We start from the raw sequence: 14,586 nt of genomic DNA, 5'->3' as shown, positions 1-14,586 counted from the left end.
GATATCCAATTTTACGGAAAAAGGCCAGTTTTTGAAAGAGTTAAAACGTAACAACTTTGTAAAGCTGAACTGGCTAACAACTCAAGCGTTTAGCCGTCTTGTACACGTCACTGTCCCATCCTGACTAACCTCTAAGAGCAAGCTCTGGTACCTCGCCGTGATCGTATAGTGGTGAGTACTCTGCGTTGTGGCCGCAGCAACCCTGGTTCGAATCCGGGTCACGGCATAGTGGTTCACAATGTCATGGCAAAAGGGCTGTATTTTGAACGAGTTACAACTTACTGTGTAAGCAAAGAAACTCAACAAGTCTTCCATTTGACAAAGTCCCTCAACTCATTTTAGGTTAATGAGTTACATTAACAAATGCTTTCAGAGGTTCTTCGCCAATTTCAGTCGACACTCAAATTTGAGATTTACTGTCCACGAACAACACCAAAGTAAGCAGAAATATTGTATGAATCTGAATTTCTACTCATAACATGCAAACCAACTTTCACATGTTCAGGGCCCACTTTTGGTCCCAAACCACAGTTTAAGAAACCCTTTTGCTAATCAATTGAAGGTGTCCGTACCGTTTCCAATATTAGGAAATTACATTTGTTTTGTGATGTGATTTTGTAAGACAGAGATATGGGTTAAATGAATGACTGTTTTGATTGAACATAGGTGTGTGTTTTCATACCCATTAAAGAATACATGTATTGGTGCTGTGGCTTAGTTGGTTAAAGCGCCTGTCTAGTAAACAGGAGATCCTGAGTTCGAATCTCAGCAGTGCCTTTTCAAGCTGTTCATTGTACCCATTGGTGGAGAAGATCAGAGGGGAGGTACCTTTGGTTTTCTCATCCAATTTGTTTTGAGAAGTAGGCGTGGCGAGAGGAGAGAGGACGTCAGGAGTATGCAATTGAGATATCAAATTTTACGGAAAAAGGCCAGTTTTTGAAAGAGTTAAAACGTAACAACTTTGTAAAGCTGAACTAGCTAACAACTCAAGCGTTTAGCCGTCTTGTACACGTCACTGTCCCATCCTGACTAACCTCTAAGAGCAAGCTCTGGTACCTCGCCGTGATCGTATAGTGGTGAGTACTCTGCGTTGTGGCCGCAGCAACCCCGGTTCGAATCCGGGTCACGGCATAGTGGTTCACAATGTCATGGCAAAAGGGCTGTATTTTGAACGAGTTACAACTTACTGTGTAAGCAAAGAAACTCAACAAGTCTTCCATTTGACAAAGTCCCTCAACTCATTTTAGGTTAATGAGTTACATTAACAAATGCTTTCAGAGGTTCTTCACCAATTTCAGTCGACACTCAAATTTGAGATTTACTGTCCGCGAACAACACCAAAGTAAGCAGAAATATTGTATGAATCTGAATTTTTACTCATAACATGCAAACCAACTTTCACATGTTCAGGGCCCACTTTTGGTCCCAAACCACAGTTTAAGAAACCCTTTTGCTAATCAATTGAAGGTGTCCGTACCGTTTCCAATATTAGGAAATTACATTTGTTTTGTGATGTGATTTTGTAAGACAGAGATATGGGTTAAATTAATGACTGTTTTGATTGAACATAGGTGTGTGTTTTCATACCCACAAAAGATTTACATGTATTGGTGCTGTGGCTTAGTTGGTTAAAGCGCCTGTCTAGTAAACAGGAGATCCTGAGTTCGAATCTCAGCAGTGCCTTTTCAAGCTGTTCATTGTACCCATTGGTGGAGAAGATCAGAGGGAAGGTACCTTTGGTTTTCTCATCCAATTTGTTTTGAGAAGTAGGCGTGGCGAGAGGAGAGAGGACGTCAGGAGTATGCAATTGAGATATCCAATTTTACGGAAAAAGGCCAGTTTTTGAAAGAGTTAAAACGTAACAACTTTGTAAAGCTGAACTGGCTAACAACTCAAGCGTTTAGCCGTCTTGTACACGTCACTGTCCCATCCTGACTAACCTCTAAGAGCAAGCTCTGGTACCTCGCCGTGATCGTATAGTGGTGAGTACTCTGCGTTGTGGCCGCAGCAACCCCGGTTCGAATCCGGGTCACGGCATAGTGGTTCACAATGTCATGGCAAAAGGGCTGTATTTTGAACGAGTTACAACTTACTGTGTAAGCAAAGAAACTCAACAAGTCTTCCATTTGACAAAGTCCCTCAACTCATTTCAGGTTAATGAGTTACATTAACAAATGCTTTCAGAGGTTCTTCACCAATTTCAGTCGACACTCAAATTTGAGATTTACTGTCCGCGAACAACACCAAAGTAAGCAGAAATATTGTATGAATCTGAATTTCTACTCATAACATGCAAACCAACTTTCACATGTTCAGGGACCACTTTTGGTCACAAACCACAGTTTAAGAAACCCTTTTGCTAATCAATTGAAGGTGTCCATACCGTTTCCAATATTAGGAAATTACATTTGTTTTGTGATGTGATTTTGTAAGACAGAGATATGGGTTAAATGAATGACTGTTTTGATTGAACATAGGTGTGTGTTTTCATACCCATAAAAGAATACATGTATTGGTGCTGTGGCTTAGTTGGTTAAAGCGCCTGTCTAGTAAACAGGAGATCCTGAGTTCGAATCTCAGCAGTGCCTTTTCAAGCTGTTCATTGTACCCATTGGTGGAGAAGATCAGAGGGGAGGTACCTTTGGTTTTCTCATCCAATTTGTTTTGAGAAGTAGGCGTGGCGAGAGGAGAGAGGACGTCAGGAGTATGCAATTGAGATATCCAATTTTACGGAAAAAGGCCAGTTTTTGAAAGAGTTAAAACGTAACAACTTTGTAAAGCTGAACTGGCTAACAACTCAAGCGTTTAGCCGTCTTGTACACGTCACTGTCCCATCCTGACTAACCTCTAAGAGCAAGCTCTGGTAGCTCGCCGTGATCGTATAGTGGTTAGTACTCTGCGTTGTGGCCGCAGCAACCCCGGTTCGAATCCGGGTCACGGCATAGTGGTTCACAATGTCATGGCAAAAGGGCTGTATTTTGAACGAGTTACAACTTACTGTGTAAGCAAAGAAACTCAACAAGTCTTCCATTTGACAAAGTCCCTCAACTCATTTTAGGTTAATGAGTTACATTAACAAATGCTTTCAGAGGTTCTTCACCAATTTCAGTCGACACTCAAATTTGAGATTTACTGTCCGCGAACAACACCAAAGTAAGCAGAAATATTGTATGAATCTGAATTTCTACTCATAACATGCAAACCAACTTTCACATGTTCAGGGACCACTTTTGGTCACAAACCACAGTTTAAGAAACCCTTTTGCTAATCAATTGAAGGTGTCCGTACCGTTTCCAATATTAGGAAATTACATTTGTTTTGTGATGTGATTTTGTAAGACAGAGATATGGGTTAAATGAATGACTGTTTTGATTGAACATAGGTGTGTGTTTTCATACCCATTAAAGAATACATGTATTGGTGCTGTGGCTTAGTTGGTTAAAGCGCCTGTCTAGTAAACAGGAGATCCTGAGTTCGAATCTCAGCAGTGCCTTTTCAAGCTGTTCATTGTACCCATTGGTGGAGAAGATCAGAGGGAAGGTACCTTTGGTTTTCTCATCCAATTTGTTTTGAGAAGTAGGCGTGGCGAGAGGTGAGAAGACGTCAGGAGTATGCAATTGAGATATCCAATTTTACGGAAAAAGGCCAGTTTTTGAAAGAGTTAAAACGTAACAACTTTGTAAAGCTGAACTGGCTAACAACTCAAGCGTTTAGCCGTCTTGTACACGTCACTGTCCCATCCTGACTAACCTCTAAGAGCAAGCTCTGGTAGCTCGCCGTGATCGTATAGTGGTTAGTACTCTGCGTTGTGGCCGCAGCAACCCCGGTTCGAATCCGGGTCACGGCATAGTGGTTCACAATGTCATGGCAAAAGGGCTGTATTTTGAACGAGTTACAACTTACTGTGTAAGCAAAGAAACTCAACAAGTCTTCCATTTGACAAAGTCCCTCAACTCATTTTAGGTTAATGAGTTACATTAACAAATGCTTTCAGAGGTTCTTCACCAATTTCAGTCGACACTCAAATTTGAGATTTACTGTCCGCGAACAACACCAAAGTAAGCAGAAATATTGTATGAATCTGAATTTCTACTCATAACATGCAAACCAACTTTCACATGTTCAGGGCCCACTTTTGGTCCCAAACCACAGTTTAAGAAACCCTTTTGCTAATCAATTGAAGGTGTCCGTACCGTTTCCAATATTAGGAAATTACATTTGTTTTGTGATGTGATTTTGTAAGACAGAGATATGGGTTAAATGAATGACTGTTTTGATTGAACATAGGTTTGGGTTTTCATACCCATTAAAGAATACATGTATTGGTGCTGTGGCTTAGTTGGTTAAAGCGCCTGTCTAGTAAACAGGAGATCCTGAGTTCGAATCTCAGCAGTGCCTTTTCAAGCTGTTCATTGTACCCATTGGTGGAGAAGATCAGAGGGGAGCTACCTTTGGTTTTCTCATCCAATTTGTTTTGAGAAGTAGGCGTGGCGAGAGGAGAGAGGACGTCAGGAGTATGCAATTGAGATATCCAATTTCACGGAAAAAGGCCAGTTTTTGAAAGAGTTAAAACGTAACAACTTTGTAAAGCTGAACTGGCTAACAACTCAAGCGTTTAGCCGTCTTGTACACGTCACTGTCCCATCCTGACTAACCTCTAAGAGCAAGCTCTGGTAGCTCGCCGTGATCGTATAGTGGTTAGTACTCTGCGTTGTGGCCGCAGCAACCCCGGTTCGAATCCGGGTCACGGCATAGTGGTTCACAATGTCATGGCAAAAGGGCTGTATTTTGAACGAGTTACAACTTACTGTGTAAGCAAAGAAACTCAACAAGTCTTCCATTTGACAAAGTCCCTCAACTCATTTTAGGTTAATGAGTTACATTAACAAATGCTTTCAGAGGTTCTTCACCAATTTCAGTCGACACTCAAATTTGAGATTTACTGTCCGCGAACAACACCAAAGTAAGGAGAAATATTGTATGAATCTGAATTTCTACTCATAACATGCAAACCAACTTTCACATGTTCAGGGACCACTTTTGGTCACAAACCACAGTTTAAGAAACCCTTTTGCTAATCAATTGAAGGTGTCCGTACCGTTTCCAATATTAGGAAATTACATTTGTTTTGTGATGTGATTTTGTAAGACAGAGATATGGGTTAAATGAATGACTGTTTTGATTGAACATAGGTGTGTGTTTTCATACCCATAAAAGAATACATGTATTGGTGCTGTGGCTTAGTTGGTTAAAGCGCCTGTCTAGTAAACAGGAGATCCTGAGTTCGAATCTCAGCAGTGCCTTTTCAAGCTGTTCATTGTACCCATTGGTGGAGAAGATCAGAGGGGAGGTACCTTTGGTTTTCTCATCCAATTTGTTTTGAGAAGTAGGCGTGGCGAGAGGAGAGAGGACGTCAGGAGTATGCAATTGAGATATCCAATTTTACGGAAAAAGGCCAGTTTTTGAAAGAGTTAAAACGTAACAACTTTGTAAAGCTGAACTGGCTAACAACTCAAGCGTTTAGCCGTCTTGTACACGTCACTGTCCCATCCTGACTAACCTCTAAGAGCAAGCTCTGGTAGCTCGCTGTGATCGTATAGTGTTTAGTACTCTGCGTTGTGGCCGCAGCAACCCCGGGATCGATTCCGGGTCACGGCATAGTGGTTCACAATGTCATGGCAAAAGGGCTGTATTTTGAACGAGTTACAACTTACTGTGTAAGCAAAGAAACTCAACAAGTCTTCCATTTGACAAAGTCCCTCAACTCATTTCAGGTTAATGAGTTACATTAACAAATGCTTTCAGAGGTTCTTCACCAATTTCAGTCGACACTAAAATGTGAGATTTACTGTCCGCGAACAACACCAAAGTAAGCAGAAATATTGTATGAATCTGAATTTCTACTCATAACATGCAAACCAACTTTCACATGTTCAGGGACCACTTTTGGTCACAAACCACAGTTTAAGAAACCCTTTTGCTAATCAATTGAAGGTGTCCGTACCGTTTCCAATATTAGGAAATTACATTTGTTTTGTGATGTGATTTTGTAAGACAGAGATATGGGTTAAATGAATGACTGTTTTGATTGAACATAGGTTTGGGTTTTCATACCCATTAAAGAATACATGTATTGGTGCTGTGGCTTAGTTGGTTAAAGCGCCTGTCTAGTAAACAGGAGATCCTGAGTTCGAATCTCAGCAGTGCCTTTTCAAGCTGTTCATTGTACCCATTGGTGGAGAAGATCTGAGGGGAGGTACCTTTGGTTTTCTCATCCAATTTGTTTTGAGAAGTAGGCGTGGCGAGAGGAGAGAGGACGTCAGGAGTATGCAATTGAGATATCCAATTTTACGGAAAAAGGCCAGTTTTTGAAAGAGTTAAAACGTAACAACTTTGTAAAGCTGAACTGGCTAACAACTCAAGCGTTTAGCCGTCTTGTACACGTCACTGTCCCATCCTGACTAACCTCTAAGAGCAAGCTCTGGTAGCTCGCCGTGATCGTATAGTGGTGAGTACTCTGCGTTGTGTCCGCAGCAACCCCGGTTCGAATCCGGGTCACGGCATAGTGGTTCACAATGTCATGGCAAAAGGGCTGTATTTTGAACGAGTTACAACTTACTGTGTAAGCAAAGAAACTCAACAAGGCTTCCATTTGACAAAGTCCCTCAACTCATTTTAGGTTAATGAGTTACATTAACAAATGCTTTCAGAGGTTCTTCACCAATTTCAGTCGACACTCAAATTTGAGATTTACTGTCCGCGAACAACACCAAAGTAAGCAGAAATATTGTATGAATCTGAATTTCTACTCATAACATGCAAACCAACTTTCACATGTTCAGGGACCACTTTTGGTCACAAACCACAGTTTAAGAAACCCTTTTGCTAATCAATTGAAGGTGTCCGTACCGTTTCCAATATTAGGAAATTACATTTGTTTTGTGATGTGATTTTGTAAGACAGAGATATGGGTTAAATGAATGACTGTTTTGATTGAACATAGGTGTGTGTTTTCATACCCATTAAAGAATACATGTATTGGTGCTGTGGCTTAGTTGGTTAAAGCGCCTGTCTAGTAAACAGGAGATCCTGAGTTTGAATCTCAGCAGTGCCTTTTCAAGCTGTTCATTGTACCCATTGGTGGAGAAGATCAGAGGGGAGGTACCTTTGGTTTTCTCATCCAATTTGTTTTGAGAAGTTGCGTGGCGAGAGGTGAGAAGACGTCAGGAGTATCCAATTGAGATATCCAATTTTACGGAAAAAGGCCAGTTTTTGAAAGAGTTAAAACGTAACAACTTTGTAAAGCTGAACTGGCTAACAACTCAAGCGTTTAGCCGTCTTGTACACGTCACTGTCCCATCCTGACTAAACTCTAAGAGCAAGCTCTGGTAGCTCGCCGTGATCGTATAGTGGTTAGTACTCTGCGTTGTGGCCGCAGCAACCCCGGTTCGAATCCGGGTCACGGCATAGTGATTCACACTGTCATGGCAAAAGGGCTGTATTTTGAACGAGTTACAACTTACTGTGTAAGCAAAGAAACTCAACAAGTCTTCCATTTGACAAAGTCCCTCAACTCATTTTAGGTTAATGAGTTACTTTAACAAATGCTTTCAGAGGTTCTTCACCAATTTCAGTCGACACTCAAATTTGAGATTTACTGTCCGCGAACAACACCAAAGTAAGCAGAAATATTGTATGAATCTGAATTTCTACTCATAACATGCAAACCAACTTTCACATGTTCAGGGACCACTTTTGGTCACAAACCACAGTTTAAGAAACCCTTTTGCTAATCAATTGAAGGTGTCCGTACCGTTTCCAATATTAGGAAATTACATTTGTTTTGTGATGTGATTTTGTAAGACAGAGATATGGGTTAAATGAATGACTGTTTTGATTGAACATAGGTGTGTGTTTTCATACCCATTAAAGAATACATGTATTGGTGCTGTGGCTTAGTTGGTTAAAGCGCCTGTCTAGTAAACAGGAGATCCTGAGTTCGAATCTCAGCAGTGCCTTTTCAAGCTGTTCATTGTACCCATTGGTGGAGAAGATCAGAGGGGAGTTAACTTTGGTTTTCACATCCAATTTGTTTTGAGAAGTAGGCGTGGCGAGAGGAGAGAGGACGTCAGGAGTATGCAATTGAGATATCCAATTTTACGGAAAAAGGCCAGTTTTTGAAAGAGTTAAAACGTAACAACTTTGTAAAGCTGAACTGGCTAACAACTCAAGCGTTTAGCCGTCTTGTACACGTCACTGTCCCATCCTGACTAAACTCTAAGAGCAAGCTCTGGTAGCTCGCAGTGATCGTATAGTGGTTAGTACTCTGCGTTGTGGCCGCAGCAACCCCGGTTCGAATCCAGGTCATGGCATAGTGGTTCACAATGTCATGGCAAAAGGGCTGTATTTTGAACGAGTTACAACTTACTGTGTAAGCAAAGAAACTCAACAAGTCTTCCATTTGACAAAGTCCCTCAACTCATTTTAGGTTAATGAGTTACATTAACAAATGCTTTCAGAGGTTCTTCACCAATTTCAGTCGACACTCAAATTTGAGATTTACTGTCCGCGAACAACACCAAAGTAAGGAGAAATATTGTATGAATCTGAATTTCTACTCATAACATGCAAACCAACTTTCACATGTTCAGGGCCCACTTTTGGTCCCAAACCACAGTTTAAGAAACCCTTTTGCTAATCAATTGAAGGTGTCCGTACCGTTTCCAATATTACGAAATTACATTTGTTTTGTGATGTGATTTTGTAAGACAGAGATATGGGTTAAATGAATGACTGTTTTGATTGAACATAGGTTTGTGTTTTCATACCCATTAAAGAATACATGTATTGGTGCTGTGGCTTAGTTGGTTAAAGCGCCTGTCTAGTAAACAGGAGATCCTGAGTTCGAATCTCAGCAGTGCCTTTTCAAGCTGTTCATTGTACCCATTGGTGGAGAAGATCAGAGGGGAGGTACCTTTGGTTTTCTCATCCAATTTGTTTTGAGAAGTAGGCGTGGCGAGAGGTGAGAAGACGTCAGGAGTATGCAATTGAGATATCCAATTTTACGGAAAAAGGCCAGTTTTTGAAAGAGTTAAAACGTAACAACTTTGTAAAGCTGAACTGGCTAACAACTCAAGCGTTTAGCCGTCTTGTACACGTCACTGTCCCATCCTGACTAAACTCTAAGAGCAAGCTCTGGTAGCTCGCCGTGATCGTATAGTGGTTAGTACTCTGCGTTGTGGCCGCAGCAACCCCGGTTCGAATCCGGGTCACGGCATAGTGATTCACACTGTCATGGCAAAAGGGCTGTATTTTGAACGAGTTACAACTTACTGTGTAAGCAAAGAAACTCAACAAGTCTTCCATTTGACAAAGTCCCTCAACTCATTTTAGGTTAATGAGTTACTTAACAAATGCTTTCAGAGGTTCTTCACCAATTTCAGTCGACACTCAAATTTGAGATTTACTGTCCGCGAACAACACCAAAGTAAGCAGAAATATTGTATGAATCTGAATTTCTACTCATAACATGCAAACCAACTTTCACATGTTCAGGGACCACTTTTGGTCACAAACCACAGTTTAAGAAACCCTTTTGCTAATCAATTGAAGGTGTCCGTACCGTTTCCAATGTTAGGAAATTACATTTGTTTTGTGATGTGATTTTGTAAGACAGAGATATGGGTTAAATGAATGACTGTTTTGATTGAACATAGGTGTGTGTTTTCATACCCATAAAAGAATACATGTATTGGTGCTGTGGCTTAGTTGGTTAAAGCGCCTGTCTAGTAAACAGGAGATCCTGAGTTCGAATCTCAGCAGTGCCTTTTCAAGCTGTTCATTGTACCCATTGGTGGAGAAGATCAGAGGGGAGGTACCTTTGGTTTTCTCATCCAATTTGTTTTGAGAAGTAGGCGTGGCGAGAGGAGAGAGGACGTCAGGAGTATGCAATTGAGATATCCAATTTTACGGAAAAAGGCCAGTTTTTGAAAGAGTTAAAACGTAACAACTTTGTAAAGCTGAACTGGCTAACAACTCAAGCGTTTAGCCGTCTTGTACACGTCACTGTCCCATCATGACTAACCTCTAAGAGCAAGCTCTGGTAGCTCGCCGTGATCGTATAGTGGTTAGTACTCTGCGTTGTGGCCGCAGCAACCCCGGTTCGAATCCAGGTCACGGCATAGTGGTTCACAATGTCATGGCAAAAGGGCTGTATTTTGAACGAGTTACAACTTACTGTGTAAGCAAAGAAACTCAACAAGTCTTCCATTTGACAAAGTCCCTCAACTCATTTTAGGTTAATGAGTTACATTAACAAATGCTTTCAGAGGTTCTTCACCAATTTCAGTCGACACTCAAATTTGAGATTTACTGTCCGCGAACAACACCAAAGTAAGGAGAAATATTGTATGAATCTGAATTTCTACTCATAACATGCAAACCAACTTTCACATGTTCAGGGACCACTTTTGGTCACAAACCACAGTTTAAGAAACCCTTTTGCTAATCAATTGAAGGTGTCCGTACCGTTTCCAATATTAGGAAATTACATTTGTTTTGTGATGTGATTTTGTAAGACAGAGATATGGGTTAAATGAATGACTGTTTTGATTGAACATAGGTTTGTGTTTTCATACCCATTAAAGAATACATGTATTGGTGCTGTGGCTTAGTTGGTTAAAGCGCCTGTCTAGTAAACAGGAGATCCTGAGTTCGAATCTCAGCAGTGCCTTTTCAAGCTGTTCATTGTACCCATTGGTGGAGAAGATCAGAGGGGAGGTACCTTTGGTTTTCTCATCCAATTTGTTTTGAGAAGTAGGCGTGGCGAGAGGAGAGAGGACGTCAGGAGTATGCAATTGAGATATCCAATTTTACGGAAAAAGGCCAGTTTTTGAAAGAGTTAAAAACGTAACAACTTTGTAAAGCTGAACTGGCTAACAACTCAAGCGTTTAGCCGTCTTGTACACGTCACTGTCCCATCCTGACTAACCTCTAAGAGCAAGCTCTGGTAGCTCGCCGTGATCGTATAGTGGTTAGTACTCTGCGTTGTGGCCGCAGCAACCCCGGTTCGAATCCGGGTCATGGCATAGTGATTCACAATGTCATGGCAAAAGGGCTGTATTTTGAACGAGTTACAACTTACTGTGTAAGCAAAGAAACTCAACAAGTCTTCCATTTGACAAAGTCCCTCAACTCATTTTAGGTTAATGAGTTACATTAACGAATGCTTTCAGAGGTTCTTCACCAATTTCAGTCGACACTCAAATTTGAGATTTACTGTCCGCGAACAACACCAAAGTAAGCAGAAATATTGTATGAATCTGAATTTCTACTCATAACATGCAAACCAACTTTCACATGTTCAGGGACCACTTTTGGTCACAAACCACAGTTTAAGAAACCCTTTTGCTAATCAATTGAAGGTGTCCGTACCGTTTCCAATATTAGGAAATTACATTTGTTTTGTGATGTGATTTTGTAAGACAGAGATATGGGTTAAATGAATGACTGTTTTGATTGAACATAGGTGTGTGTTTTCATACCCATAAAAGAATTACATGTATTGGTGCTGTGGCTTAGTTGGTTAAAGCGCCTGTCTAGTAAACAGGAGATCCTGAGTTCGAATCTCAGCAGTGCCTTTTCAAGCTGTTCATTGTACCCATTGGTGGAGAAGATCAGAGGGGAGGTACCTTTGGTTTTCTCATCCAATTTGTTTTGAGAAGTAGGCGTGGCGAGAGGAGAGAGGAGCGTCAGGAGTATGCAATTGAGATATCCAATTTTACGGAAAAAGGCCAGTTTTTGAAAGGGTTAAAACGTAACAACTTTGTAAAGCTGAACTGGCTAACAACTCAAGCGTTTAGCCGTCTTGTACACGTCACTGTCCCATCCTGACTAACCTCTAAGAGCAAGCTCTGGTAGCTCGCCGTGATCGTATAGTGGTTAGTACTCTGCGTTGTGGCTGCAGCAACCCCGGTTCGAATCGGGGTCACGGCATAGTGGTTCACAATGTCATGGCAAAAGGGCTTAATTTTGAACGAGTTACAACTAACTGTGTAAGCAAAGAAACTCAACAAGTCTTCCATTTAACAAAGTCCCTCAACTCATTTTAGGTTAATGAGTTACATTAACAAATGCTTTCAGAGGTTCTTCACCAATTTCAGTCGACACTCAAATTTGAGATTTACTGTCCGCGAACAACACCAAAGTAAGCAGAAATATTGTATGAATCTGAATTTCTACTCATAACATGCAAACCAACTTTCACATGTTCAGGGACCACTTTTGGTCACAAACCACAGTTTAAGAAACCCTTTTGCTAATCAATTGAAGGTGTCCGTACCGTTTCCAATATTAGGAAATTACATTTGTTTTGTGATGTGATTTTGTAAGACAGAGATATGGGTTAAATGAATGACTGTTTTGATTGAACATAGGTGTGTGTTTTCATACCCATAAAAGAATACATGTATTGGTGCTGTGGCTTAGTTGGTTAAAGCGCCTGTCTAGTAAACAGGAGATCCTGAGTTCGAATCTCAGCAGTGCCTTTTCAAGCTGTTCATTGTACCCATTGGTGGAGAAGATCAGAGGGGAGGTACCTTTGGTTTTCTCATCCAATTTGTTTTGAGAAGTAGGCGTGGCGAGAGGAGAGAGGACGTCAGGAGTATGCAATTGAGATATCCAATTTTACGGAAAAAGGCCAGTTTTTGAAAGAGTTAAAACGTAACAACTTTGTAAAGCTGAACTGGCTAACAACTCAAGCGTTTAGCCGTCTTGTACACGTCACTGTCCCATCCTGACTAACCTCTAAGAGCAAGCTCTGGTAGCTCGCCGTGATCGTATAGTGGTGAGTACTCTGCGTTGTGTCCGCAGCAACCCCGGTTCGAATCCGGGTCACGGCATAGTGGTTCACAATGTCATGGCAAAAGGGCTGTATTTTGAACGAGTTACAACTTACTGTGTAAGCAAAGAAACTCAACAAGTCTTCCATTTGACAAAGTCCCTCAACTCATTTTAGGTTAATGAGTTACATTAACGAATGCTTTCAGAGGTTCTTCACCAATTTCAGTCGACACTCAAATTTGAGATTTACTGTCCGCGAACAACACCAAAGTAAGGAGAAATATTGTATGAATCTGAATTTCTACTCATAACATGCAAACCAACTTTCACATGTTCAGGGACCACTTTTGGTCACAAACCACAGTTTAAGAAACCCTTTTGCTAATCAATTGAAGGTGTCCGTACCGTTTCCAATATTAGGAAATTACATTTGTTTTGTGATGTGATTTTGTAAGACAGAGATATGGGTTAAATGAATGACTGTTTTGATTGAACATAGGTGTGTTTTCATACCCATAAAAGGATACATGTATTGGTGCTGTGGCTTAGTTGGTTAAAGCGCCTGTCTAGTAAACAGGAGATCCTGAGTTCGAATCTCAGCAGTGCCTTTTCAAGCTGTTCATTGTACCCATTGGTGGAGAAGATCAGAGGGGAGGTACCTTTGGTTTTCTCATCCAATTTGTTTTGAGAAGTAGGCGTGGCGAGAGGAGAGAGGACGTCAGGAGTATGCAATTGAGATATCCCAATTTTACGGAAAAAGGCCAGTTTTTGAAAGAGTTAAAACGTAACAACTTTGTAAAGCTGAACTGGCTAACAACTCAAGCGTTTAGCCGTCTTGTACACGTCACTGTCCCATCCTGACTAAACTCTAAGAGCAAGCTCTGGTAGCTCGCCGTGATCGTATAGTGGTTAGTACTCTGCGTTGTGGCCGCAGCAACCCCGGTTCGAATCCGGGTCACGGCATAGTGGTTCACAATGTCATGGCAAAAGGGCTGTATTTTGAACGAGTTACAACTTACTGTGTAAGCAAAGAAACTCAACAAGTCTTCCATTTGACAAAGTCCCTCAACTCATTTTAGGTTAATGAGTTACTTTAACAAATGCTTTCAGAGGTTCTTCACCAATTTCAGTCGACACTCAAATTTGAGATTTACTGTCCGCGAACAACACCAAAGTAAGCAGAAATATTGTATGAATCTGAATTTCTACTCATAACATGCAAACCAACTTTCACATGTTCAGGGACCACTTTTGGTCACAAACCACAGTTTAAGAAACCCTTTTGCTAATCAATTGAAGGTGTCCGTACCGTTTCCAATATTAGGAAATTACATTTGTTTTGTGATGTGATTTTGTAAGACAGAGATATGGGTTAAATGAATGACTGTTTTGATTGAACATAGGTTTGGGTTTTCATACCCACAAAAGAATTACATGTATTGGTGCTGTGGCTTAGTTGGTTAAAGCGCCTGTCTAGTAAACAGGAGATCCTGAGTTCGAATCTCAGCAGTGCCTTTTCAAGCTGTTCATTGTACCCATTGGTGGAGAAGATCAGAGGGGAGGTACCTTTGGTTTTCTCATCCAATTTGTTTTGAGAAGTAGGCGTGGCGAGAGGAGAGAGGACGTCAGGAGTATGCAATTGAGATATCCAATTTTACGGAAAAAGGCCAGTTTTTGAAAGAGTTAAAACGTAACAACTTTGTAAAGCTGAACTGGCTAACAACTCAAGCGTTTAGCCGTCTTGTA

The 14,586-nt window shown here is 41.0% G+C and overlaps 28 non-coding genes across 28 annotated transcripts; all 28 read left to right on the top strand.

Annotated features, from left to right (window-relative positions):
- The first annotated feature begins 154 nt into the window (after positions 1–154).
- Positions 155–226, top strand: trnah-gug. Its single transcript has one exon. It is a non-coding gene; the product is annotated as a tRNA-His (tRNA).
- Positions 227–703: 477 nt separating this feature from the next.
- trnat-agu lies at positions 704–777 on the top strand. The gene has a single exon. It is a non-coding gene; the product is annotated as a tRNA-Thr (tRNA).
- Positions 778–1,059: 282 nt separating this feature from the next.
- On the top strand, positions 1,060–1,131 carry trnah-gug. The gene has a single exon. It is a non-coding gene; the product is annotated as a tRNA-His (tRNA).
- A 478-nt stretch (positions 1,132–1,609) lies between these two features.
- trnat-ugu lies at positions 1,610–1,683 on the top strand. Its single transcript has one exon. It is a non-coding gene; the product is annotated as a tRNA-Thr (tRNA).
- A 282-nt stretch (positions 1,684–1,965) lies between these two features.
- On the top strand, positions 1,966–2,037 carry trnah-gug. Its single transcript has one exon. It is a non-coding gene; the product is annotated as a tRNA-His (tRNA).
- Positions 2,038–2,514: 477 nt separating this feature from the next.
- Positions 2,515–2,588, top strand: trnat-ugu. The gene has a single exon. It is a non-coding gene; the product is annotated as a tRNA-Thr (tRNA).
- Positions 2,589–2,870: 282 nt separating this feature from the next.
- Positions 2,871–2,942, top strand: trnah-gug. Its single transcript has one exon. It is a non-coding gene; the product is annotated as a tRNA-His (tRNA).
- Positions 2,943–3,419: 477 nt separating this feature from the next.
- trnat-ugu lies at positions 3,420–3,493 on the top strand. Its single transcript has one exon. It is a non-coding gene; the product is annotated as a tRNA-Thr (tRNA).
- A 282-nt stretch (positions 3,494–3,775) lies between these two features.
- On the top strand, positions 3,776–3,847 carry trnah-gug. The gene has a single exon. It is a non-coding gene; the product is annotated as a tRNA-His (tRNA).
- Positions 3,848–4,324: 477 nt separating this feature from the next.
- On the top strand, positions 4,325–4,398 carry trnat-agu. Its single transcript has one exon. It is a non-coding gene; the product is annotated as a tRNA-Thr (tRNA).
- A 282-nt stretch (positions 4,399–4,680) lies between these two features.
- Positions 4,681–4,752, top strand: trnah-gug. The gene has a single exon. It is a non-coding gene; the product is annotated as a tRNA-His (tRNA).
- Positions 4,753–5,229: 477 nt separating this feature from the next.
- Positions 5,230–5,303, top strand: trnat-ugu. The gene has a single exon. It is a non-coding gene; the product is annotated as a tRNA-Thr (tRNA).
- An 832-nt stretch (positions 5,304–6,135) lies between these two features.
- trnat-ugu lies at positions 6,136–6,209 on the top strand. The gene has a single exon. It is a non-coding gene; the product is annotated as a tRNA-Thr (tRNA).
- A 282-nt stretch (positions 6,210–6,491) lies between these two features.
- trnah-gug lies at positions 6,492–6,563 on the top strand. The gene has a single exon. It is a non-coding gene; the product is annotated as a tRNA-His (tRNA).
- A 477-nt stretch (positions 6,564–7,040) lies between these two features.
- On the top strand, positions 7,041–7,114 carry trnat-ugu. Its single transcript has one exon. It is a non-coding gene; the product is annotated as a tRNA-Thr (tRNA).
- Positions 7,115–7,395: 281 nt separating this feature from the next.
- trnah-gug lies at positions 7,396–7,467 on the top strand. Its single transcript has one exon. It is a non-coding gene; the product is annotated as a tRNA-His (tRNA).
- A 477-nt stretch (positions 7,468–7,944) lies between these two features.
- On the top strand, positions 7,945–8,018 carry trnat-ugu. The gene has a single exon. It is a non-coding gene; the product is annotated as a tRNA-Thr (tRNA).
- Positions 8,019–8,849: 831 nt separating this feature from the next.
- On the top strand, positions 8,850–8,923 carry trnat-ugu. Its single transcript has one exon. It is a non-coding gene; the product is annotated as a tRNA-Thr (tRNA).
- Positions 8,924–9,205: 282 nt separating this feature from the next.
- trnah-gug lies at positions 9,206–9,277 on the top strand. Its single transcript has one exon. It is a non-coding gene; the product is annotated as a tRNA-His (tRNA).
- Positions 9,278–9,753: 476 nt separating this feature from the next.
- On the top strand, positions 9,754–9,827 carry trnat-ugu. Its single transcript has one exon. It is a non-coding gene; the product is annotated as a tRNA-Thr (tRNA).
- An 831-nt stretch (positions 9,828–10,658) lies between these two features.
- Positions 10,659–10,732, top strand: trnat-ugu. The gene has a single exon. It is a non-coding gene; the product is annotated as a tRNA-Thr (tRNA).
- Positions 10,733–11,015: 283 nt separating this feature from the next.
- Positions 11,016–11,087, top strand: trnah-gug. Its single transcript has one exon. It is a non-coding gene; the product is annotated as a tRNA-His (tRNA).
- A 478-nt stretch (positions 11,088–11,565) lies between these two features.
- Positions 11,566–11,639, top strand: trnat-agu. Its single transcript has one exon. It is a non-coding gene; the product is annotated as a tRNA-Thr (tRNA).
- An 832-nt stretch (positions 11,640–12,471) lies between these two features.
- Positions 12,472–12,545, top strand: trnat-agu. Its single transcript has one exon. It is a non-coding gene; the product is annotated as a tRNA-Thr (tRNA).
- Positions 12,546–12,827: 282 nt separating this feature from the next.
- On the top strand, positions 12,828–12,899 carry trnah-gug. Its single transcript has one exon. It is a non-coding gene; the product is annotated as a tRNA-His (tRNA).
- Positions 12,900–13,374: 475 nt separating this feature from the next.
- Positions 13,375–13,448, top strand: trnat-agu. Its single transcript has one exon. It is a non-coding gene; the product is annotated as a tRNA-Thr (tRNA).
- A 283-nt stretch (positions 13,449–13,731) lies between these two features.
- trnah-gug lies at positions 13,732–13,803 on the top strand. The gene has a single exon. It is a non-coding gene; the product is annotated as a tRNA-His (tRNA).
- A 478-nt stretch (positions 13,804–14,281) lies between these two features.
- On the top strand, positions 14,282–14,355 carry trnat-ugu. Its single transcript has one exon. It is a non-coding gene; the product is annotated as a tRNA-Thr (tRNA).
- Positions 14,356–14,586: the final 231 nt, after the last annotated feature.

This window comes from Coregonus clupeaformis, chromosome 30, assembly GCF_020615455.1.
Source record: "Coregonus clupeaformis isolate EN_2021a chromosome 30, ASM2061545v1, whole genome shotgun sequence".
NCBI classification, from domain to species: Eukaryota; Metazoa; Chordata; class Actinopteri; order Salmoniformes; family Salmonidae; genus Coregonus; species Coregonus clupeaformis.
The sequence above is the reverse complement of the archived record's forward strand: the minus strand, read 5'-3'. Positions and strand labels throughout refer to the sequence as shown.